The sequence below is a fragment of the Notolabrus celidotus genome, chromosome 9 (assembly GCF_009762535.1).
Source record: "Notolabrus celidotus isolate fNotCel1 chromosome 9, fNotCel1.pri, whole genome shotgun sequence".
NCBI lineage: Eukaryota > Metazoa > Chordata > Actinopteri > Labriformes > Labridae > Notolabrus > Notolabrus celidotus.
In genome coordinates this window covers 27,352,161-27,377,902 of record NC_048280.1, presented here as the reverse complement: position 1 = coordinate 27,377,902, position 25,742 = coordinate 27,352,161, and the positions used below count along the sequence as shown (strand labels likewise).

Here is a 25,742-nt window from a genome sequence, read left to right as displayed (position 1 = left end):
ACTCAAGAGGCTATGCTTCTTTTTTAATTTGTTACAGCATAAATGATGTCAGATGCCAGTCTGCAAACAACGTATTAACTGTCAAATATCATACATTTACAATACATACAATTATTTCAGAAGTCGTGACAGTGCTCTGTTGGTCAGTGAGAAAAAGAAGTGGAGATGGTAGGCCCTTACACTTCTTCCTGTTTAGATCCTTGCTTGTGTTCATACTTACTTTCAGATTTACATTATCTTGAGACAAGAGTGTCTGCTAAATGAAATTGGGAATAGTAAACAAACCAAAGTCTGTTTGTCAAATGTAAGTGTAACAACCTTCGTGTGAGAGCCGTTAAGAAACATATAGATATATCTTGGTGATAGAAGTTTGTTTTTTACAAGTTAATCCAGTGAATCTGATTTTCCAGTTTATTGCATATTCTCTGTGTTTCAGCAGGAGTATAGCTGTTCATTTGCTCTATCTTTTTTCAGTGCTATTGTAACGTGTGTCTCTTATCACAACTTCTTTTGAATGGTCCAACTATATAATATAAGGCTTAGACGCTCAATGAAATCTAAACTTCATACGATTTTTTATGCCAGCCTTATATTTTTATATTTACAGAGTATTAAAATAAATCTTTTCTACTAGATGTTGCTCCCCATGCCAATTTCCACATATATAACTATATATATAATTAAACTATATCTAATCATAAGAGATATTAGCACTCTTGACTCTGAGTTTCCTGCTCTGAGGTATGGATACTTTGGGAAACAGTAGCCTTTTCATACTGACCCATAATATCACCTTAAGTTATTCCTGGCAAGAGAAATTCCTTAGTGACACAGCTACTGCGTAAAATGATACAAAGCAAAAACAAAAGCATCAATTTTTATCCCCGACCTGAGAAAGAGTCTCATATGTAAAAAGAAAATATCTTGTGGAATAAATGGAATTATTGTCCACCGTTGAGAAATGTTATTTTTTGGAAGCAGCCTTTAATCTCTCACTGGCTTTGGCATGTTTGTGATAGGGATTAAATTCTTCTCATTTCTGTATTTTTAGTGTCTCTGGCACACTTCCCAGCTGCCCTCAGAAAGGAACCAGTTGAGGAGAAGGTAAGTTATCCTTGCCCCAGTAACAGTAAGGTGAAAAGTAATTCCCCAACAGAGACCCCTACCTTCTGTATGATTTGTTTTACCTACACGCTGCTAGAGATCATCGTATATCATAACAGGTAGTAAAGCAGCTCAATGAGAGAAATCAACCAAATAAAACAAGGCGGACTGACCTCGACCTCATCCTGTGACTCTTAGGGGTTTGCAGTGGTTGTTTTTTTGGCCTTTGTGTACAGGTGATCCAGCGCTGGAAGAGATCAAGTAAGAAATGTCTGACATCCAAACTGACCGAAGCGCTTCTCCCAGCTGAGGTGTCCACAGTGGGAAAACTTTAACAATCCACTGTCTCATAAATGCGTCTGTGATTTACAGCCAAGTGTGCCCTTAGATTCTTTTTATATATATAAAGAAGCAGGGAAACATGTTTTTTCAAACTCAGCCAGGCACTCAGAAATGTTCCAAGTGGTGCCATGCAGACGATGGCCAGGCTGCTGGAAAAGCAATAAGAGTGGACTGTCAAGCTTTTGTTACAACTTCTGGGCATCAGTCACACATCAATGACTGTGAAAAATCTAACATATAGCATATTTGAACGAGTCTCATTGGTATAATTGCTGCATTGTGAGCAGATAGTAAAGGTCCTTGTCATTTTCATTGAAATGAAAGTTAAATGAAAGCACATGGCAGCCAGGCTCTGGCACTGTTTTACTGCCCCTGCTCTGACAGGCAGCCAATACCAACACTTCTCAGGTTGTAATAGTTTTACAGTTATTATGTTGAGTTTGGCAAGAGAAAATGCCTCTAAAACTCTGAAAACCTAATTTAATTTTCCAAGACCATTTTTTTTATTTGCCTGTCCAAGGAAAGTCATAATCGCTCGCCTGTTGAACTGAATGTGTCATTTATGTAAAAACTTCAAAGTAAGGCACTGACAGTAAGATGGCATTAACTTATTGCAACTTTATTTTAGAGTATCTAGTGCAGGATATTCAGTGTCAGAGTGTGAAATACATACAGACTCATTTGACATCCCTTTAGTATCTTTTTAATATCTATACAGAGATGGTGAACATGGTGTGTTGGTGCAGTGCTGCTCATCATGCTAAAGCCAGATGTTAAGTCTCTTACAATGATCTGAATCTTCTCTCTGTGAAATCTTAAACCGACCCAAATACTTCTTCATTCTAATTTTCTCTGTACATCTCTGGTATGGAAAGTATTTGTCCTCCTTTCAGGTCCTCACACAGTATCAACACTGTGGACGCCAGTAGCATCTGGACTTTATATGAGGCCATTTCAAAATAAAGAGGCCAGAAAACGTGAAACAAGCACTTAAAGAAAAGGTTATTTCAACAGCAATCAGCTTCACTGACACAGTTTTGTACCTGCCAATTAATTCAAGACAAATTTACGATCTGACAAAACATAGGTGAAAAAAGAGAGGAAATTGTAGCCAACATGTTACATAGAGCCCACATGGAAAGCCCTGCTCTGGAATCACTGCACGGCCACTGCCAACATGTTTCTACCTTTACACTGGTAATGAGGGAGGACTGCAGGAAACCATGCTTTCAATGCAACATTTTTTCCAATTTTACATTTTTGTTTAACAGTCCAGGGAGAGCAGTGAGCTATATGCTGTTTAAAGTGACACTTTAATTACCAATGGTTAATGGACCACTTAAACCAGACTTTGAAGTGGCTGTAACTCAGGCTGCCAGCACAGCCAGCCTCAGCAGAAAAATGTGTGCCACTCTGTAATTCTTCAAACAGACTGGTTTAAAACATGGTATAATAAGGATCATTATTCTGGTCAAATGAGCAAACTAAATGCAGTGTTGGGGTCATAAATGCAAATCATAAATAAGGAATCAGGTGATGGAATCCTCTTCTTTCACCACTCTGGTGACTAATGTTTCAACAAAAGAATGGCACATTAGGTAAAGCAAGAGCATGTCAAACAATTCTATTTCCAAATTTTAAGCTGATGCAAGACATTTTGCAAGAACTAGTTACAACTAGTGTGCTCTACAGGTTGTTTTATATCATTTTATTTAAGAATTAAGTACCATGTGTTTGATGATTCATTGGAGACAAACACATTTCCAATTTCCCTTCAATTTCCCAAGTTAAATTAAACTGATCATTACCGTATTTAACGTCTTCATTGGATGCAAATATTTGAATTTAGACATTCTAATTTCATGTTTGTACATTTTCCCCACCTCTGATGTCTTCAGAGAGTCTCATTCAGCAATATTACAACTAAGACCTGATTGATCATCCACAGAGGGATATTTCCTCAAGCCTTTGTCAGATAAAATAAAACTTAATTAATCTTGAGTGCAAGTCAAAGTTCAAATACAGTACAAAATATGAGTAACACAAATGAAAATGAAATATAAAAACATAAAGCATATAATATAACACAAGTTTTTCCCCTGAAATACATGTGAATAAAGTGGGGTCATCATGCTGGGTTCATTCATTTAATGCCAATGTTTATTGTAACAGATGGCACCATTTACCTTTAAAGTGAGTGTACCCCTCATGACCGAGACCAGTCTTCACATACTGTTATGGTGCCAGGGGGATGAGAAATGGAGAGACTTGGTGAACACAGTTGTACAAAAATGATCCGTACAGCAATGTACATTCATATGTCTGAACAGTGCATCATCTCATTATACAGTACAATGACTGATACATTTGAAGGCAGTTCTTTGCTTTTAGACATAAAGCAGAATATTAGACTGTATTACACTTTTAAAAATCAAATATAGCACCAACTAATCTTCTCAAACCAAACTTTAATTCTTGCAAGTAGTTTTAAGGGAGCTATACTAGTGAACGTTTAGGTGCATAGAGCTCTTATTCTAAGCAAAGTCATGCTTAAGTCTGACTTGTGTGGTCAGGTTTGTGCAAACCTTTGTGTGGTTTGTGGTTGACGCTCTTCTCTCTGATTATCACACTTTGGTCGACAAGCAGAGGAGAAGCAGAAGCAGACATGCCTTTCCTGGATTCACAGCAGTCATAAAATCCCCCAGGCTCCTATTTCGACCACCTCAGCCCTCCACAGAGCACAACCATAATCACTGCTCTCAGATACAGGGAAAATAATTTGTTTTTCCAGAGAAATAAGAGACAGAAATGAGAGACTGGTTGTAGATATTTCCTGTTTTCAATGTAAATGTTTCGCTCAGATGTCTGGTCACAATAAGGATGAGAATTCTGCTGACTTCTTCTTTTCATGTGCCCTTGTTTATATATGAAAACCAGTGGTTGAGTATGCAAAGAGAGAATCTTTAAACACTGGATGTTGAAAAGCAGAGAGAGCATGTCTCTGTAATTTAATCTATTTAGCCATGAGCAGTGCCAAATGCATGCATGTTTGAACCATCTAACTAATTCAGGCTACAGATACTCCATGGCAATGAGAAAGAGGCTCAGAAACACAAAAACATTGCTGGTGTTTGGTTTGTTGTTGAAATGTCTGTCTGTTTTTAATTTGTAGAATAGCTGTGTCATTAAATCTGTTCTGATAGGATTGCACTTTTTGCATTTTCTCTCAAGAGGGTCAGACTAGAAAAATTATGATTATAAACAACAGTTTTATGTTTCAACAGAGTTTTTTGGAGTTTCTCTTGGAGATAACCAGCCTGTATTGTGTCCCCAAAGTACAGCCTAGCCACCCTAACCGGTCAGAGTGATCAGAGACAGACAGAAACGATTCCACATTTCATCATAGAAACCTCCACAAAAACTCCATATTGTTACTATCAACAAAGCATTAGTCATATTTTTACCAGCATTGTCATAGACCTTGGGCTGCATGTAATGATGCAATGTGGGACTGCAGGCTTTCTGCTATCTATTACTCTGACCAGCTACACAAGCTAGGCTTACAACAACTTTAGCTTAAAATAAACCTTGATACGAGCTCCCTGGTTACATTTGTAAGAATCAGGTGATGTAATTACTTTCAGACATCACTGAGGTACAAAAAAAAATACTTTCTATACACAGGAAACGTGGATGAGAGAGGCGTTAACAATCTTTTATTTTCATCACTATGTTGCACTTGAGTTGTCAATAAAGACACAAAATGTGTACATTTACTGCAATAAAGTAAAGCAAGGGAACTGGTATTAGTTATCATGTGCATTATGAAGGTTTGAATGTGGGCGTAGCTGGGGTGACTGATAGAAGCCTTCTGCTGTCAATCAGCACCGATACAAGTGGTATACTGGTGGCATAACACTAATATACCACTGAGGGGACCAGCACACCAGTCTAGTGAAGTGATCAGCAACATGCAGCTGGCTCCTTAGCGACATATCAATGACCGTGGCACATGCCACTGAACTAACGGCTCATGCACCGTGACACACCATGGTCAAATGTTTGATCTAGTTGCTGATTCATTGTTATTCAAGGCAAAGTTAAACGGCTGCGTTTTCTGTGAGCAGATGTAAGAGTAGTTTAACTATTCTCATTAAATTCTTCAAATAAAAGTCTACAAACAATTTCCTGAATATAAAATAGAAGATATTGGAAGCTGATATTGGTCACGATGAGCCTTGTTGAAGTACCTTGGCATGTGTAAGTCTGAATCTAAGAGAAGACCATACTGTAAAAGATGTGTTTTTGGAAATAATACCAAAATTAAATTGAAAGAAAGAACTGTACAACATGATTCACTTTGTGTTTACTGTATGTGCTTGTTGTTCTTATTTAAGTTATGCATGTTAAATGCATGCTCCCATTTTCAGGGTGTGCAGTTTGCAAGCACTGTGTACATGCTGAAGAATCAAATGCTGTAAATAAACACTGGCTGCTGTTTATATCGCTCACATATGGATTTTAGTGCCTGTGCGATCTCCAAAGGCCTTTGGGTGCGCTCCAGTCAAACTGGGCGACTCATCCTCAGGCGCAGAGCTCCAAATAAAACAGAGCTGCCTCGCCAAGCAAAACCAACTACAGAGCTATTTTCCACCATCTGTGTGGCCAGGCAAAATACAAGTAAACCATTTCAACCCCGAGGCCTCCCCAGATCAAGAAACAGTAGATCAGACAGATTGACGAAAAGGCCCAGTCAACACACTGTCAAGGCCTTTCCTAAAGTTGTCCACTGCCTCTGTGGGGGTACATGAAAAGCTTCACCCAGCCATGTGCTTCTCCCAGCAGGAGAGCCGCTTTGCACTCAGCTCACCCCACCCTGTCTGAGAAACCTTCTGAACTAAAAACATTTTCTTTTTATACCATCGACTTTTATTCTTCCTCTCTGTTTGAGTCAGACACATTTCAGCCATCCCGAGTTCCCACATTGGTTCAAGACCTTCCAAGTCTCTTGCCAGATTTCCTCCTTCACACTGGCGCTGTGTTCACCTGCTGCCAAGGTCAAAGAGTCTTCCAGCTGCTCTCTGTCGTCTTCTTATCCTTTCAGACGTTTCTGCCTCACAGTCATCTCTCCTCTTCTCCTCTGTGTAGCTACAGTGTCAGGGTCCTCAGGGCCTCATGGAGGGACTCAACTTGACTATCCTCTTTCAAAGACGACCGAAGAGGACCACAGAACATCCTAACCCAGCTGCTTGGATGGAAACCCCACACCAGCTGGGCTCTGAGGGACCAGTCAGCACAGGAAAGCCAAGGATTATGGCCTCCTCTGGCACACCATCTTCAGTAACGCCACCATCGTCCTTGGCTGACACTCCACCTGGACTTCTACTCTGACTAAAAATTCCTGTGTGACAAAGTCAGAATATTTCAAGGTCTGAAGTGACGTGAATTATTCTATTGGAAAGAGGCCATTCTTTAATAGCGTATACATCTTTATTGCATCAACAAAATTTACACCTTCATGGAGCTTTAGCATGGTTTTTGAATGTCTTGTGCTATTCTGCTTTTTAAGAGCTGCAATAACAAGTGGCTACAACACAAGGCTTTGCTGATGATTCCTCCTGTGCACATTCTGCTGTTTAGTGGCAAATGTGATTGAGTTTCACTTCAGGAAATTCTTTCCATGCTGTTTTTTCATTCAGGCAGGGGCACAGCTCTGCCTTGAAACTCTATGACAGACCTGCTGCAGAGCCCCAGAGTGTGCAAAGAAAAGAGTCTTTATCTGCCACTCACTCAAACTCATTATCATGAATGACACCTTGACAAAAACAATTAGAGTCGATATTACTCAAACAAAGAATCAACAACTTGGAGGAGCTCTGCTTGATTGATAACATATATAGGCTTTCCTTGTGAAACCTCAGACTTTTCTTTGCACTTGCAACAATTGAACTGCTGTGATTGTAAATCTGCACATGCCAAAACCCCATTAAAGCTGTAATTTTCAAATACTGTTTTATTTTCCTGAAGCAACATCACCAATAAAATACACCTTGACATAAATCACTCCTTTGACAGTTTTGTTTTTGTGCAATGAATCAAGTGCTTGGCAGTGTTCGCAGACTTTGATAACAACAACAGAAGGTGGCACAGTGTTCTGACTTGCACCTCTAAATACCCTGCAGTAATGTAATAAACGCTGCATAAGAATCTACCTGGATGACATTGTTGTAGGAGATGCACAAGTCTTAAAAGGTCAGGTTGACACATGCTGCAAGGACAACAGGAAATACCATATGGTGTGACGCAGCAATGTCAGACAAACTTTGCACTGTGAAGAATCTCTCCACAAAAGTCTTTAACTGTGATCCTCTGCGGCTAAAACTCTACTTGAGTGGTGTGTGATGAAGAAATTATACTAATGAGGGTGACATGCATGAAATAAGTTACACAGACTTGATGGAGGGAAAAATTGGAATTGGGGGTTGTGTAAACTAATATGCTGTCTGTGCTGTCGACCCTCTGCTGAGTGAGCAGCTGCTCAGCCATCAAGGTGAAGTGAACAGAGCAGGAACAACAACAGACTGCCATCACAGCTACTGGGCCCCAATATGGTAATTACTTAGCAAGAGAGGCAAGCAAGGATAGAAGAATGATTTACTGTTTTTGTTAAGAGAAATCTTCTAAGACCAGGTAAACTATAAAAACTCTCATTAGATTTGGATTTTATGGTGGCCCTGAAGGGCAAAACACAACATTTCACAAAACACAACATTGCAAAAAACAACATTTCACAAATTCAAATTTTTTTTCACGCTGTCTAACATGTGCTTTTAAAGTATCCCAATACAATGTTTAATGAAAGCACCTAAATTCTCAGTTAGATAAGCACTGCCAGGCAGGCCCTTGGTGAGGTGGTCAGTACTGCATGCGTTCAGTGATATAGTTAAGGGTTCAAATCCTGAACAGAGATCTATTTGGTGGTAAACATGAAATGCTTTCATCACAAAGGAGACTGAGCTTTGCTTTTGGAGTACCATTAGGATATAAATGAAATTACCTAAAGAGAAAAGCAAAGGCAAAGTGGACAGGGCTGCTGCCTTTCAATGCAAGTGTCCTGGGTTCAAATCTCAGCGGGGTAACACATTCCTCATACTTCCTCATACACCACCAATCTGGTGGTTCTGGGTTCAAATCACACTAAGGCCTTCCAATGTGAGATGAAAAGGAAACACCTTCTTAACAATGTGCATGAGCTGGGCTTTTGAACTACTAGAAAAAAATGTGAAATGATAAAACCTAAAGGGGCAAGCAAAGCAAAGCAGCTTTGTGGTGTGGTGGACAGGGTTGCTGCCTTTCAATGCAAGGGTCCTGGGTTTGAATCCTGGCAGGGACTTTCCATTGGAAATGGAAATGAAACACATTCCTCACACTGGAGTTTGAACTATGCTTTTGAAGTACAATATCCAAATTGTGGAATTAAAAGACCCACAAAAGAGAGCTCATCAAAGCACCCTGTGGTGTTGAGGATAAGCAACATGGTGTTGTGTTTTCTGAAATGTCGTTGTGTTTTGCCCTTCAGGGCCACTGTACAAACCATTCCTTTTTTCCACATGAGCGAAAGTCAGTTATATTAAAAATGTTTGTACACAACAGTCAGAGTTATCCGCTTTAACATCAGAAGCAATGGTCTGAAGGCTGCATATAGGACAAACAGAAAGAGAAAATAGATGTGCAGATGATACCCGGCTCTGAGGGGTAACAGAGAGGCAGTGTGTGTTTGTGCACATTCCTGGGAGCCAGCTCCTGTTGGCAGGTTGTCCTCCTGTGCCTGTTAGCTCTCTTAGCTCCACGTGTTAATGTCTTGGGTTTCTTTCCTTCTCCCTCACTCTCCAAATATTTTCTAATGCCACTGAAGAATGTTTGAATGTTGTTGAAGAAGTAGAGCGGTCAAACCCAATGAGCAGGATCCCTGTTTTTTCTTCCAGCTGATACTATGAAGAGGCTGTACTCAGCAAAAAAACTGTTCCTGCTAATCCCAAGCAAATATTTCAGAAAGGATTTACTATCTTTAGTGTTTTCATAGCAGACCAACAAATGTGAGGCAGGAGAGTAGCACAAATATAAATTGATGCCATAACTCTTCTCTGTAACTGAGATTTGTTGTTTCTTTATTGACTTGAATGACTTCTTTGTTGAGTTGAAGAATGTGGGCTAAAAATAAATCTGTGTATGACGGAGGGTTTCTGTGGCCCCGTTGGTTCTGCTGGTGGGCTCAGAGTGGGTCTGATTCTCTCCCACATACACTCCTAAGTTTCTCATATATAAATAAATAGAAACCACACTCTGGCCACAACGTGACAGGGAAGGTGTAAACTACACAACCGCAATGTAGACACCAAAATCTGACAGAGCCCTATATCACTCAAGACCGATATCCAAAGGGTGTGAAATCACTGTGATGTGAATAGTTTAACATTTTGATTATTAGCTATGTGTTAACAGAATTAGACCAGATTGATTACACTCGTATGTCCACGTATTGTACATGGAGCTTAAGAAAGGAGGCAAAAATATTAGCTTAGCTAAGTTTGGCATGAAAACCTAAGATGTGAGAAAGGCTGTACAACGTATGAAGTCCTGAAGTCCTGTTGTCACTGTTCGCTAGGTTTCCAGGCACTATAGCTGAGATTTCTGCACACACCAGAGTTCAATAAGAAACAGCACAGCAATGCACACAAATCAGAAACCTACACAAACAAGATACCATGTAATAGATTCATTTGTATGTTTTGTGAACCAAGCAGTGTTTCCAGTTGTTATGCTGAGTTGAGCTAATCATCTCTCAGATCTACCCTCACAGCCTATTCAACAGACTAATGTTAGTTTTCTCATCTCTCTCAGTAAAGAGGCAAATAATCCAGTTTAAACTTAAGAGAGCATGTTTTCTTACTGTTTACAACTTCCTTTTCATTAAATACCTATAATCTACAAGGTTAGATATAAACCAGGAGCCAAGCGGTGGTAAGCTCCGCCAACAGGAAGTAGAGAAAATAGCCAGCTATAAAACTGTTTTCACAGATCCATGTAACTCCTGAAAGTTTCCAGCTACATTTTTCCTGAGGAAAAGTCAGATAAATACACTGTGAGCAAGTGGACAGGGGTGAAGACATCTATCCTGATGCAAAGTTGAAAAAATGTCAGCACTCGTAATAAGTTCAAAACTTTTATAGTAGAAATAGACAGACTTGTTGTCCTTTTGGGTCAGCACCAAATTACTTTTTGAATACTTTCGAGTGAGCACGCCATTTCTTTGTCTTATCTATCCTGATGCGACCAGTGTGTGATTAGTGCATTGTTCATGTATCTGTTTCATAGTCTTTTTTTCCTCATCTTAATTGTTTGCATCCAGTTACACCTACCAACAAGGGCAAAAAACATCATCCTAGCATTGGACTCTGCTTTGCTTTGCAACAGCCAAAGCCCAATAATGACCTTGTTATGGTCTGTTTGTTGAACTGTTTCAGAAAATGACAGCAAAGCTAAACTGCCTTGGTCTTAGAGGAGTATGTGGGGCTAGAAATCTTTGCTCTACATCTTACTGTTCCCTAAAATGAATGCACACACATCCTGACAGGAATGGCCATGAGATGAGCACTATGCCGCCTTTAGAGGCAGAGGTGAGGCAGTGTTTGTGTGTGTGTGTGTGTGTGTGTGTGTGTGTGTGTGTGTGTGTGTGTGTGTGTGTGTGTGGGTGTGTGTGTGTGTGTGTGTGTGTGTGTGCTCTAAAACTTTAAAACAAGGCTTCAATAATCGATATGATCAAAAAAGAACACATATCCTGTAATACGTTAACAAGAGTAAAGCCAATGTTTTTAATTGGCATACAAATAAAGAAGTAGTTTAATGTGTTACCTTTTATATTTCCATACCTCATGAGCACAATACAAGCAGCTCTGTCAGACATTTTGTTGAAGTAAACTTATAAAAGAAGGTTCTTATTATCGTTTAATTTTAATTTTTCTCATGCAAACAGTACTGGAATTTGAATATTTAAAATATTGTGGATTTCTATGTTCACTTATTTTTTGGAAGAGTCTGAAAGCCTCTTTTTAAGAGACTCAGCATGCTTTTTTCTTTCAGACAAGTTTCCATCTTTCCCACAGTAAGTCTTGTCTCCTCTGCACCTCAAGGGGCGGAGGGGACACATCTGCTGTAGTCCTGCAGACGCGTTGATGATGATAACTGCAGGTAAACTTGCTTATTAAAGCTCTGAAAATGACGGTCTGCAGCTGCCAACAGGGACAAGATTATTTCAGCAGTATACTCACCACACACTGGTGTCAACATTTCTGATAAACAAAGTGTAACAGCTTTGACAGGACACCGTAGTTAAGATCTGTGGAGGGGCATAATCTGGGTAGTTGAGGGTGATGTGACTTGTATGCACACCTGGCACTTTTAGTATATTTAGACCTTGATATTTGTCAAATGTCTTTTTGCAGTGAACAGATTTAGGGTTGAAAGGTGCCTGCTCTGGAGTATTTCAGGTGCCACTAAAATCCCACCGTGGGTTGTTTACTTTTTACTCTTAAACTTGGGGAACGAGAGGCCACTATCCAACACCAGACTGTGTATTCAGCAGCTGTTTGCTCAGGTGAAAAACCCCTACTAAACCCTGCTTACTCAGGGTTTACAGGCAACATTATGGAGCTATCATGCTTTAAAAGCTGTGATTCAGACTTAACAGCTCACACAAAACTGACCCTGCAAAGAAAATCCCTCTCAACATGTGCTGTAATTGAAGAAAAATAATCAATTTTATTACTAAGCCCCTTTATAACCTTTAATGATCATACAAAGTGATCTTATGTATAAGGAGATGCATGCCATGTATCTGTCGATGAACTATAATGATGTTTGTTTTTAAATTAAAGCCTCTTAATCAACTAGAAGTCATAAACTCTTTTTAATGAACCACTTTACAGGAGTTTGTCTTTACAAGTTTCCCTCAATGAAAAGAAACGTCGAGACTGAGCTGCACGTCCAAGCACTGGAAAAAAAAAACTCCCTCTGAAATACAGAAAATGTTTTACGGGAACAAGCAGATTCATAACAGGCGAGCAGTTAGGGACATTTTCCACTCCAAACACGAGCCACACAGGAAAGTGCAAATGAGCAACCAAACAGCTGTTAAAGTTTACAGGCCTGCAGCAATTTATTCATACTTTAAAAGAGCACAACTTTGAAGAGGTTGTTTATTTGAGGTTATACATAACGGCTCATGTTGTGAGGGTGAGACAGACATGGGGGAGAGGCAGTGGGACAGACACCTTTTCACATGTGAGAACACAAACTATCAGACAATGTGAGTAAACTTGTAAAAACATTTACACACTGAGGTGAAGCTGTTAAATTTTCAAACAACCAGTGCCAAAAAAGACACTGGCATAAAATGACTGAGACTGACCAAGAAGTGACTAAAGTTTCCTCCCATGTCAGCTCTTTAAATACAGGAACCAGACAGAGAGACATTTGACTGGAATTCACAGAAGGGTGCTTTGCCAAAATAATTATTAATTGAATTTATCCTGAATTTGCTTTATAAACAAGTACCTGCAGAATTATATGCATTTTCAGAGGGGCCTGAGTTGTACTTCGCTTTAAGTGCCTAACAGATAATTTCACCACGCTTACACTCTCGGCTACAGACACTGGTATTACACCTGCTGAATGAGACGATATAACCTTGTTACAATAAAGATATTACCAACATAGACTGTTTAGAAATATATTCAGGGCTACCCCTACTGACTGGCTACAGGATGGGTCTTAAAGCCTGCCCCATCCATATTAACAGATGGGACTGGGTCAAACTTGAAAATCTAAATACAAGTCAAATAAATGTTACTCAAACATGCTTTATGTCATAATTGTTAGTTCTTGCCACCGTGATTATTGGCTGAGTGTCTATTTTTTTCAGAAGAATTTAGTATTAGTTATTGGATGTTATCAAAAAGGGTATAATTCCATAATTGAAAGCTCTGTTAAGAAATGCCACTCCTGCTGCGCTATATGCACTGATCTGCAGAGAAGAGGGGAAGATAACTAACACTAACACAAGAGTCATGGAACTCTATATAACTGTGAGTATCTGCTTAAAACCAACCCAAGGATCTGTTCTGCTGTGGACTGTATCACCCTGAGGGATCTTAATGTCACCAAAAAGTTGTTTAAGTTGAAATGTGTGTTTTGGTTAGCAGAGAGGGGAGGACGTAAATACCTGATTCTTGCTCGAAATGCACAAGATGTCAGTGCCAGAGTGTTGAAAAATGACAGCACAGCACCAGTAGGGGACATCACTGAGACTACATCCATGTCCTATGTCATCGTCTTCAGGCAGTGCCCATTGCGGGTGGTATTTTGGATTCACTTTTGAACAGATCATCTGTCAGCATATAGTTATTTCGGTGAACATTTAAATTTAACCAAATTGTTGCTTTATGACCAAGTACCTTGAAAACAAAAAGACATCTCTACTGGCGTGAGTTATGCTTTGTGTTGAGCGCTGATTAACTAATTTTAGCATTGTAAAATTCCTGAGTAACTGTCTTGGTGTAAATATTGGTAAATGGTAAATATTATACCTGCTAAACATGCATGGTAACCTCGACGTTTCAAGTATACTAGCATGTTGTCATTTAGCTCAAAGCACTGTGGGGCTCATATAAAGCCATGCAGAGCTGTTAGCATTCTTGCTCCGATCTAAGATTCTGAAAGGTAGATCTTTCATGAAAGCAATAAGTTAAACTTGTTTCCTTCCTATTAACCCTAACAACAAAATTATTTTTACCCCCTTCTTGATCCAGATAAAATACAAATAATGAATCAGCAGTACTCTTTCCATTTTATTACTTGTAAAAGATGCCTCCTCTTCCAAGAAATGTTCTGCATCTGTCAATGCAGAAACCTTTCACATAAAATAACACCCTGCTCCTTCCAGACATGCCTAAACACACACTCGTAAAACCACACAGGCTTGGCATCGGCTTGTCTGCATTCATCTATGAGTGGTTAGATTGCTGAGTAACACAAAGCTATAGGCTCTGAACTATAAAGAACTGAAGCTGAGAGCTGCTGGATGCAAATAAGGCTGTAAAATATATATTGCCTCTGCGGTTTTGGTTTTGTCGCAAGCAGGAGTCCTTGTTCTGAACCAGATGAACAGGACAGCATAACCGCAGACTGCATGAAGAAATTACAAAACATTAACATGCTTTGCTCATACAGCAGTCATGTAGGCCATATGTCAGTCAGCATACGTGGTATCTGTCCCCCAGTGCTAACGCCTGAAGAAGAGACAAACCCTAGTTAGAGCTTATTTGTGTGTAAAAAGTGTCCCACTATTCCAGTTAAAATTCAAGCTTGGACAGTGACGCCACTCTTCTTCCCTCTGTATGTTTGTACAGGTGCACGCGTGATGTATGTGTTACAGCCACTGTGTGACTGAGCACTGACCCGCCTCCACCGTTTGGCACAGTGGCATTGCTGCCTCTGTCCTAAGCAAAGAGACCGTGAGGCCCAGCAACAAACAGCTCTCTGTCACTGCTAAAAAGCCATGCATACTCTCATTTAATGGCCAACCAGTTGCCTAGAGGGCTCTTTGATACATTGGTTATTCATAGATTTATGAAGTCAATGTTAATGCAAATCTACTCAGTGTATACACTTGTCAGACCTTTTATGATTTCTCAAGTTATTTTGTGATTGTTGCGAATACCTGATTTTTGGGAAGTTCAAGCTGTGATGCATATCTTCTGAATGTTTGTTTTTCTTACACATTACGTCGGCACTGTGAGTGACTGTGTTTTTGGTCATACAGATTTGGGGTTTCTGGTAATTGTTATCAGTTCATCACTTCCAGAATGAAGTGGGTGACTGAAAAAACGATGAGCTCTAAACATGTGGAGGAAAATGTGGGTTATTTTATGATAGAAGAAAATAATCCATCAGCTAATGTTAGCACCTAGCCACTGACTGACTAGATGATATTAGTTAGCTACTGCAAACATAATGTTAGCTTAGAACAAATAATCAGCCAATGAACTCACTAGCTAAGATAATGTAAGCTAACATTCTCAGAACGCCATTGATTGATAGTGTTAGTCGCTGACAATCTGTAGCCAGTGAATCGTCGGGAAAAGTCTGTAACTTAATATAAAATAAAAAAATATGTGGCAAGATTTCTGTTCAGATTTTCACATTAAGAGTGACAAAGATGTTTAGGTAGCCTTCATATGGCTGACAGTCTGGAATATAAAGGCCCCACAATATGAACGCATTTGAGCTTCCCCCTGAGCGTGACATCAGAGAAAAATGGCTGCTGTGTGAATAAAGCAATTGATTGACTGAGTGAGCTGTTTGTCTCCTGAGGTGACTTCTAATTGACTTTCATATCAAGACCATAGACTGTATAGAATATGGACATAGTATCCGTGACTTCACCCATCTGTTTCTGAAGAGCTGTTTTGAGGCCAAGTGTCGGCGGGAGCCATATTGCTGCTGTCGAGCGATTGTGAAGTAAAGAGGCGGGCTATGAGCCTTCTAACCAACAGCTACAGTGTTCCTGCCTGTCAATCAAGTCAGCTGTGCCTCTCATTGGAAGACTCGTAATCTCAATATCTTCGAAATTGCCACGTTAGACAAAAATTCCCCCCTCTACAGAGTGTGCCGATTGAGGAATGAGCTATCCAGACTACACTCGTCTTTTGTACCAGGCTGTAAACATGTTTATTTCTGCTGTAAAGATTGTCTTTTTTTAATTGGTGTGTATGTGGTTTCCGGTACTTCCGGAGCCAGCCTCAAGCGGATCCTCGATGATATACATTTTAATCACTTCCGCATTGGACTCATATTTTTAGACCGGAGGTGGCCGCTTGATCAAGACACAAAACTGCTGAATCCCTTTACGACGCATCGAAAAGGTCCCACACAGTCAGTCTAGGTTCACACAGTAAACCAAGACTAAAGTCTCACTTGAACATAGGGGACTTGGTACTTAACTCGGACTGATATTGAACTTGGGAGATCAGTGCTGAAAGACACATCTGGAACAAAAAAGACTCGACTGACAGAAATGTAATAGAACAACCTGTGAACGATGGACGGCTAACAGTTTCAAGTCATCCTATAGGACTAACCCCCTTTACACGAATGTATCACATGAAATTTTGCAACCACACTTCAGAAATGTCTTCCCTGCCAGCGTATGATAGCTCTGCTGCTCCCATAATTAACACCATGGCTCTGCTGCTGACCCACGAACACATTAAACCAAAAATGACACCCTCAGAAGTTTATCCAAACACAGCCAGATTAATGGGTGGCAGAAATGATCGACATGAAAACCATCAGATGTGAGATTGGAGCTCATAGTCTGTCAGGAGTATAATTAAAGCTGAACCTTGAGGTTAGCATTACATGAACACCTGCACCAATTCAAGCATATTAAAAGCTGGAGAGTCAGCAGGCGAGTGTGTCTCCATGTGGTCCCACTCCTCAGCTGCTTCACGCTTGACTCTGAAGATTTCATTTAACCTGCATCAAAGAGAATAAAGACATTGACATATTTAAAAACTCTGGATGAATAACACTATCATTCACATTTGATAATATCAACAGGGCAAGTAGGGCCAAGATGTGAGTTTTGATTGGCAAGATATGAAAGTGGCACGGTGCTGGAGAAAACATTTTGAATGATAAATTGCCAACCTACTGAATCAATTTCAAAAAGAAAAAAAGAGAAAGAAAAAAGAAAAGAAGCACATTTTATTTAGGGATCACACTCTGAAACCACCAGATTTGCAATGGAACTCTTTTTAAAGGATGGTTAAGGGTTTGTTTGGAAGAGGAGTTGTATGATATATTTTTCAATAGTAAGTGCATGACCCACAGGGGTCCTTCGTTGAGAAAGCAGATGGACAACCAGCAAGGATACTATAGGCTGCTCTTTGAGTATTTGGGATTCATAAGTGACACATTGTACAGCCAAACAAAAAAAGTGAATGATCCTACAGTGATGATGACGACACTGTGGTGAACTGGAGTTTACAGAGGAAGAACAAGACTTAATAGACCAAAGGAAAGAAGGGAAGAAGAAACTTCTCTGACAAAGAGAGAGAAGCCAAGTTACCTGGTGTTGCAGGTATTTCAGAACCTTTCTGAGTCTGAGGATACCAACGGTTCACAAACAGTTGCAACCTGCATCACTCCAGAGTTCATTGCATCACCGAATGCCGCTGTTTCACCAACTTTCTTCAATTTTTAGAAGTTAAATCAAAAAACAAAAAAATCCAAATGGCAGTGCCTCTTCAAAGTATGTTTTCTGAACATACTTTTTTTAATTGAATAATGGCACAGCCAATGGTCCACACAGTATGTTTACCATGTCAGACCACACTGTGTTAGCTGTTGAAGGTGAAGACTGAGCTGAACTAACAAACTCTACTGCCATTACTGTGTCAGAACAGCTGATCAGTGCGGTGCAGACAAGGAACATCTATGCATTTTTATGGAGACCTGAAAAACAAATGTTTTGGGAATGTGTTTTGTACCTGTGTACGTATGGACATAGCTTTAGTATTTACAGGTACCTTAACAACCTCATGCCAAAAAACTGAACTATCCTTTTGGTGTAAGAAAAGACATTTAGATACAAGAAAATATCAAACAGCAGGGTGTTTTTCGAGGACATTTTACTCCTGGTTTTAGCTAACACCTAAAAAGTTAAAAGCTTTTTGACAGCTAAGCAATTAAAAAATTAAGAAATTAGATGTAGAAAAAGTCTTTGCCATGCAATGAGAGATGAGACATCCAGGGAAGAAAATGGAGCAAACACTTAAATAATAACATTTTATATTTAGAGCTCAATTATCCATGATATGTGTGGTACCATTCAAGGTAAAAAAAAAATACTTGGAGCTCTACTGTGTTTATCTTTAATAAAACATTATTATACACTGGAATATAACACATTTTTGGTATTTAGTGTCCCGCATTTAACTAATGTGTTACATTATTATACTTTAAAGCCGTTTAAATGAAATGCCTTATGTTCAAACATATAATTAACTTTAAGTCCAAGTTATTATTTTACTCTAATCAGTTAAACCAAAAACCAAACAGGCCACTAGATGTCTCCTATCTCTGCTTACAAACACCCATTGTCAGGCTCTCTGTCCTCTTTCAGAAACAGCACAGTACACAGTATTATTACTAACAGTATTACAATAGCATTATGTCCCAAACATTGCATCATACAGCAAAAAGCAGAAGATTTACCCCCTCATACAGCTTACTATGGAAGTGAAAGACATTACTTTAAAGATGATATACAGTATATAATGACTGTTTCCAAGTCTGAAACAGGTTGTCAGTAATACTACACACAAAACATATGTGTGTCACAGTGAAACAAACATCTTGTGGAAGTTGGATGAAGAAGCACTGACCATAGAACACACAGCTCTGCATTAAACTGCTTCATAATTTTCTGGCTGTCCTGTTTCATATTTTCAAGGCTGTAGTTGAATTTTTGGCTGTGTCTCAGTGTGAGTGGAGCTGTTTACTGCAGGAGACTATTTCAGGGTCCATGGGTAGACTTTATGATCCTTGGGCCACAAATTCAGTCACACAGAGACACTTTTGGCAGCGAAAAGAAGCTTGTAGACTGTCAGCGCCAAATTTGTATGCACAATGCAAACTAAGTTATAAATTGTCATTGCAGGCAAAAACATTCAAAGCACCTGATCTGACTTAAAGAGGCTCTAGTTCTATGAACGTATTCAGTTGGCTTATGAATCCATCTCCCTGCCATCTCCTCTCTTTTTGGTCGTTTCATACTGGGAGTGGTGTGTGAATCTATCTGCCAGCTTCCTGTACAGCAGCTCTCAAACCTCTGCGCTGCGTCTTAATGGTCTAAAATTATAGCACAGCGTTTGATGGCTGCCTGGCACAGTGGAGGTTCCCACACCTGAGAGCTGACAGAGCAGAGAGGCTGATTTCTGCTGGCCAGGGAACAGTCATCTCGGCCAAAGTATTGGAGCTATCCTGTTCATTCTGGCCGCCATCGCCCCCTCTCTACTCTCTGGGAGGAGGCCAAGACTTTTGGGTGTGTGCCTGTTTTCACTGCGATGAAATGCAATATTCTGACAAGTTTACATGTCTGTCAAAAAACAAGCGACAGTTCAGCGTCAGAGAAGTTTTTCTCGGGGCGGTAGGTCTCAAGTCGACTCCCTTTGACCTCAAACTGCAGGCGGGTGGGAAAACAGGCGCAGCTCCACATCAGGGACTAAACAGACAACCTCACAGAGTGGCTGCGACACTGGGCGGAGGTGGAGGGAGAGGCTGCAGTGTATCAAATTTAGCAGTAAAATCTAAATACATGTCAACATCAAAAATAACGTCTCTTTTAAATAAAGCTGGAGCTTGAAACAGGCCAGCTCCTTTTTTTGACTCAGAGCAGACACTGCATTTCCTGGGACATGAGTCAACAGACTGGGAGGCCAGTGGAGGAGGTAGAGTGAATGAGTGACACTTTCCCTCATTTAAGATGCATTTCAAACAGCTTGATGCCCTTTTTTTCCCTTTTCCTTTAAGCAGCACTTCACAGAACTTAACCAAAAGCTGAGACAGAGGACTGTCACCCACTATTAGACCATTTTGTCAGACAGGAGCTGATCCTTTGACTGACTCTGACTCTGCATTTGTATGAGTTAAAGAAACCTCTGAAGAATACTGGTAAATAAAATTCCTGATCTGCATGTGGTTTATCAGTGCAGCAACAAAACCACTGCTCACTCTGCATCAGATGGAGGTCTGGCCTGTGTTCACTGAAGCATGGGCGAGCCCGTCCAAAAAGAGGCTTGGGTAAATTGGTGTCAGCTGTTGAAATCCTCACAGATTTGAGGTGCACCTCCAACAACTGATTCTGATCTGTTTTCTGTTTAAACGTTTCTTTGGTTGGAGATGTTTTGCTCAGTTTGATAAGCATGCTGTGGTTGCTGTTGTTTCCATTTTGTGCTGGAGTTACATTTTTGTTGTTGGGAGTCTGCCAGCAGAGTAGAGGGGGTTGCTTGAGGCTGCTGGAGCACACATTTTGCATCTGGGGCTTCGAGCAGAGCAGGCTCCTTCCTGCCGCTTGCAGGATGTGGGGTATCCTGTCTGGCAGCGTGAAAGAGGGGCGCTGGGCTTCAAAGGAAGCAGGAAGTGGTCAGGGGATGGAGAGAGGTGCAGGCAGGACAGGGGGAGGAGGCAAACAAGGCCAGAAACTGAGCCCTGAAGCGTTGAACAGCCTCGTAAGTTTGTGGAGTTAAGTGCATGTGAACACAAAGTGAAAAAACACACACTTCATAAAACGCTGGAGCAAATAAGAGAGCAATTTGTAATTTTGGACAAAGGTTTAGTGCTATTGTTTTCCTATGTTTAAAGTCAGAACCGGACTCTGACATTTCAGATATTTGCTTTAAAGGACACTCAGAAAGCACAATAGTCTATTCAGAGTTAATAGCAGCTCTGAAGTGGGGTTCAGTTTCCTTCCCACAGACCCTTGTGCTATTTGGGAGGGAGGGGGCTCTCTCTGAAAGACATTTGCAAATCTTGACTTCGAAAATATGTGCAGTTGGCAGTGGGCAGTGGGAGACGCACCCTGTTCCACTGGCATCTGAGTCACGCTACAGTCAGTGGCGAATGTGTCAAGAGGCATGAACACACACACACACACACACACACACACACACACACACACACACACACACACACACACACACACACACACAGAAAACAAACAGGAGAGAAACTAATTTTAAAAGATGAATAATACACAGGGAGAAATAAAGCAGGGAAAAGGGGAGGAAAGGAGAATCCTTAATCACACATGTAACAGTAAAATATGGGGCTTTTAAACTCATTATGCACTCTGTAATTGTATGCTTGTAGTGCAGAGCGACTTGCAGGAGATCAAAGGCCAACGCCGAGAGAAGCAGAGAAGGAATCAAGTAATTATCACTTGAAAGATGAAGAATCTTTGCTTTCCTTCGCTGTAAACCCTTTTCCTATGCACATGTGTTTGAAATTAGCCGTCCTGTGCCCCACATTGGTAAAGACATTCAGAGACCACTGTGAGGCCCTGACTAAAAGGAGGCTCGAGGCCCAAGGAAGCCTATTTATAGAGCTGGGTCGCAACAAGCTGCCACTAATTAGTCAGGTTCATCACAGAGCTGGCAATGTAGTGAAACACAGCAGAAAAAAGAAACACAACGACTATTTGATAGAGAAAAAAGGTCATTTGAAACATGGGTTCAAAGTTCAAAGGGACAAAATCTGGGACGTTTTCTGGAATAAATTATGGAAGTGCAAATCTGCAGATATGTTTTTTATTTACAACCCAATATCCCATTCAAATTTTGATTTAAAAATAGCTTTTGAAAGACTGCAGGCAGACCAGTTTAACACCCGGACCCTTCTAATACTGAGCTGTGCTGTTGTTATACAGAATGTGGTTAGCATCATCTTGCTTCCCTGTAAAGGCATGGTCTGGATGGCAGAACATGTTGCTCAAAACCTAATAATATATTGTTCAGCATTAATGGAGTATTCCCAGATGTGTGAGCTATCCATGCCACGGATACATATGCATCCACATACCATCACAGATGATGGCTTTTTAACTGTGCACTGATAACAAGCCAGATGGTCCTTCTCCTTTTCAAAGCAGAGAATGCTGTGTCCATGATTTCCCAAAAGAATGTCAAATTATGATTCATCAGACCACAGGGATGTTTACACTTTACCTGAGTTCATTTTAAATGAGTTATGGCCCAGAGAGGTCAAGAGCATTTCTGGATCATGTGTTTATATGGTTTACACTTTGCATGGTACAGTTTTATCTTGCATTTCTGGATGTAGCAGCAAACTGTGTTCACAGGCAATTATTTTGGTAGGGATTGTGATCCCATGTGAGGATTTCCACTCCAGAGTCATGTAGTTTTTGATGCAATGCTGCTCGAGGGCCAAAAGATCCTGGCCATCCATTGTCGATTCTCTTTTATACAGATTTGAGTAGATTTCTCCAGATTCAAGATAAGATCATATTTTATTGACCCCAAGGGGGAATTCTGGTAATTCTCTGAATCTCTGGATATGATATACCGTACATGGTGAAATCCCCAAATTAAATATGAGTCCAACGATAGTTTGGGAGTGCAGTGCTAATTTTTTACCACAGTCAAAAGGTTGTTGCACTTATGAAACTATCTTGGCTGCTTAAACTATAACTTGACGATGTGTTGTTTTAAAAATGTTTGAAGCAGGTGTGAATGTACGTGTGAATGTTTTTGTGGCTGTCTAGAGTATCTTACCATTTGCGCAGTGCATGCTGGGAACGCCACATCTTCAGTTGTTTGCACACCGCAGAGATTTGCACCACAGCCAAACTTTTAAGCAAAATTACATGAAAACACATCAGGCAGTAAACTCAGCTGAGCGAGAAGAGTAATAATATACGTCCACTCATGTAAGGATCCAAAATCCACTCATGTTGCATGTGGTGCGAGTGAAATACTTGGCTGGATTCTTATTTGGTCTGTGGCTCAGAGTTGGGGGAGGAAATGTTCACAAGAGAAGAAACGTTTGAATAACAAAATGCTCACAATGCCAGACCCTCCTCATAGATCCTGCCAGGGTGTCAACATGCCCCACAAGAATGTGCTGAGCATCTCTGGCCAAAGGGTCAGCCCGGTAAATGCGTGTGTATGTTCACATGTGTGCATTGTTCACATGTGTGTGGAAATGTTTCTATCAGTGGGATTCACTGTCTGTGTGTATAGGTGTGTATGCGGGGGGATGAGAGAGTCAGCTGTCAGACAAAGCGCTTGACTTAAAGAGGCTGTTTGTGCTGGAGGACAACACTGACTAACACTAACTTACAGTTAGAGTAATATAATACAATTGGACAGCAAGCATACTTTGGAGAGAGTACCTTAGAGATCCGAGTGTGTCAGAAACAGTAATATGACGCTCTTGCAAAAGTTCAGTCAGTAAGTCTATATTCTGTATGCTGAGTTACTGTCAATTTTTTGCATTCACTCCATGCATCCTCAATCTTATGTGTTCATCAGCGGTTCTCACCACATGCAATACACCCTGACTGGTAGCCTGTTATATTACTGCTGTCCTTTTTACTGCTGTTATAGCTTTCTCTTCTTCCTATTCATTGATGCCATCGTTGTGTGAGACCCTCTACTTTCCCATCATCAGTTTAATCACATTCTTCATCGTCTTCATTTCACCAGCTTCAGATAACACAAGTTCAAGCGCCAAAAAGACCTTGACAATAATTAAATGTCTCATCATCTCTGTGAAATAAAAAAATATCTTTGATACCAGTACAGTTTGGCACGGTAAACCCTGATCTTGCTTGCATTCACACAGCCAACTGCACACTTCAGCACTTCACGCACAAGACATGTTGGCTGCATGATGGCTCCAGAACAGCTTGATTTTCATTTGGCCGTGCATTTTAACAGATTAGACCGTTTAGACTGCCGTCTTGAGCAGCGCATCAGACGACTCTCTCACTTGCTGAAAATCTAGAGAATTAAAGGCTTGCTGATTTTTCCCAAGAGTCATGTGCATATCTCAGCCAGAATACACACAATAAAATGATATACTGAGGGTTGCATTGGCTTCGTATCAGCCAGGTTTATGTCAGAAGCATGAAAAATATAATGTGGCAGAACTACTGAAATACTTTACACACCAAAAGCCTGATCTGTTTCTTTAATGTGGAGAGACTTTCCCTGTTTTCACACAATGTTGTTATTTTTATGAATAAAATTACACATAAAACAGGGTCATTATTAATTAAGGTGCATGTTAATTGATCAAATAACATCAGGTTAGGAGAGTTATAATCCAGTACAATCTCTCTCTCAATCAACAGATGGCAGTGTGTCTAGCTCAAGCAACAACCTCCGGTCTCAAACTATGAAGCCCATGTGGAAGTGTTATAAACAGCAATTCATCAAGAATCCACTTGATGCTGGCTGCAGAAACACCGGAAACCACATAGACACCAATTCAAAAAAGATGAGCTTTACAGCATTAATTAACATGTTTACAGCCTGGTTCAAAAAATGGCTTGGCTCTTCGTAGCTAGTTTCTCTATCGACACACACTGTATGGGGGGTGAATTTTTTTCTAACACAGTGTTTCAGAAGATATTAAAATTATGAGTTTTTGCCCAAATAAGGACATGACTGACTTGACTCCCGGACAGGAACACATAGCTGTCTGCTAAGAGGCTCAAACTCTGCCCCTTTACGTCACACTCTGCCTGGTTGAGTTCTCCATTTCCAATATGGCTGCCGCCGTCGATTGGCTTCAAAACAGCGCTCACAGGAACAGATGGGTGACGTCACGGATACTACGTCCATTATTTATACAATCTATGGTCTAGCTCCACCCTTCAATGAGTTGGTTAGGTACCGTGTACCAAACTGAACCAGACCCCTTTGCGCAAACGCAGATGTATTGTGCTACTGTCAGAAGTTGTCTTTTTTCAAGTTCCACTGTTGGCAGGGTCAGAGGAAACACATAATTAGGCCGCTTAAAAATGTCAGTATATTAACAAAATAATGTTTAGGGGTAGGTTGTATTTTTCTTTTTTAGATATTTTCAGTGCCTTCTAATGAAATCAGGCTTACTGTAGGTAGTACACTTAATATTTAGTATACTTAATATTTAGTACCTCATTCAACCCCCCTGAACTATCCCTTTAATTAAGACATGAATTTCTTACATATTTCTGCATGCATGCACACACACATATATCTACCATGAAGCTATATTTGCAAACTTGATTCTATTCTCACAATACGTAAATCACATCTCTGCCCTGTTTAATGGAACAGGGAGTGGAAATTTTCAAACAGCTGTTGCCAGAGCAGCAGTCGTCCCTAACTGCCTCTGGTGTCTCCTCAGGCCAACTTGGGCCACACACTGTGGGGATGAGAGGTGGCACCACAAGCTCACAGCTCTGTCCTGTAATCCGCCTGGTAACAGGGATCAGTCACAGTATATAGGAATAAAGGTGGAGGATAAACTCTGTTCATTGTGTGCCTGTGGCCACAAACCCATTTTTGTCATGCATGCATGCAAGAATTTCTCAACTATGTGTGTGTGCATAGTTCTTCAAGGCTGTATGCACCCACGGTATATTATGGTGAGGGTGGTTTCTACAC

The 25,742-nt window shown here is 40.4% G+C and overlaps 2 long non-coding RNA genes across 2 annotated transcripts in view; one reads left to right on the top strand and one right to left on the bottom strand.

Moving 5' to 3' along the window:
• The first annotated feature begins 1,049 nt into the window (after positions 1 to 1,049).
• On the top strand, positions 1,050 to 7,509 carry LOC117819375. The gene is made up of 2 exons (XR_004632547.1): positions 1,050 to 1,104; positions 6,595 to 7,509. It is a non-coding gene; the product is annotated as an uncharacterized LOC117819375 (long non-coding RNA).
• An 8,771-nt stretch (positions 7,510 to 16,280) lies between these two features.
• Positions 16,281 to 25,742, bottom strand: part of LOC117819245 — a 51,991-nt gene continuing 42,529 nt past the window's right edge. Inside the window, exon 3 of the long non-coding RNA XR_004632491.1 lies at positions 16,281 to 17,040. This is a non-coding gene — a long non-coding RNA (uncharacterized LOC117819245). The remainder of the gene's footprint in view (positions 17,041 to 25,742) is intronic.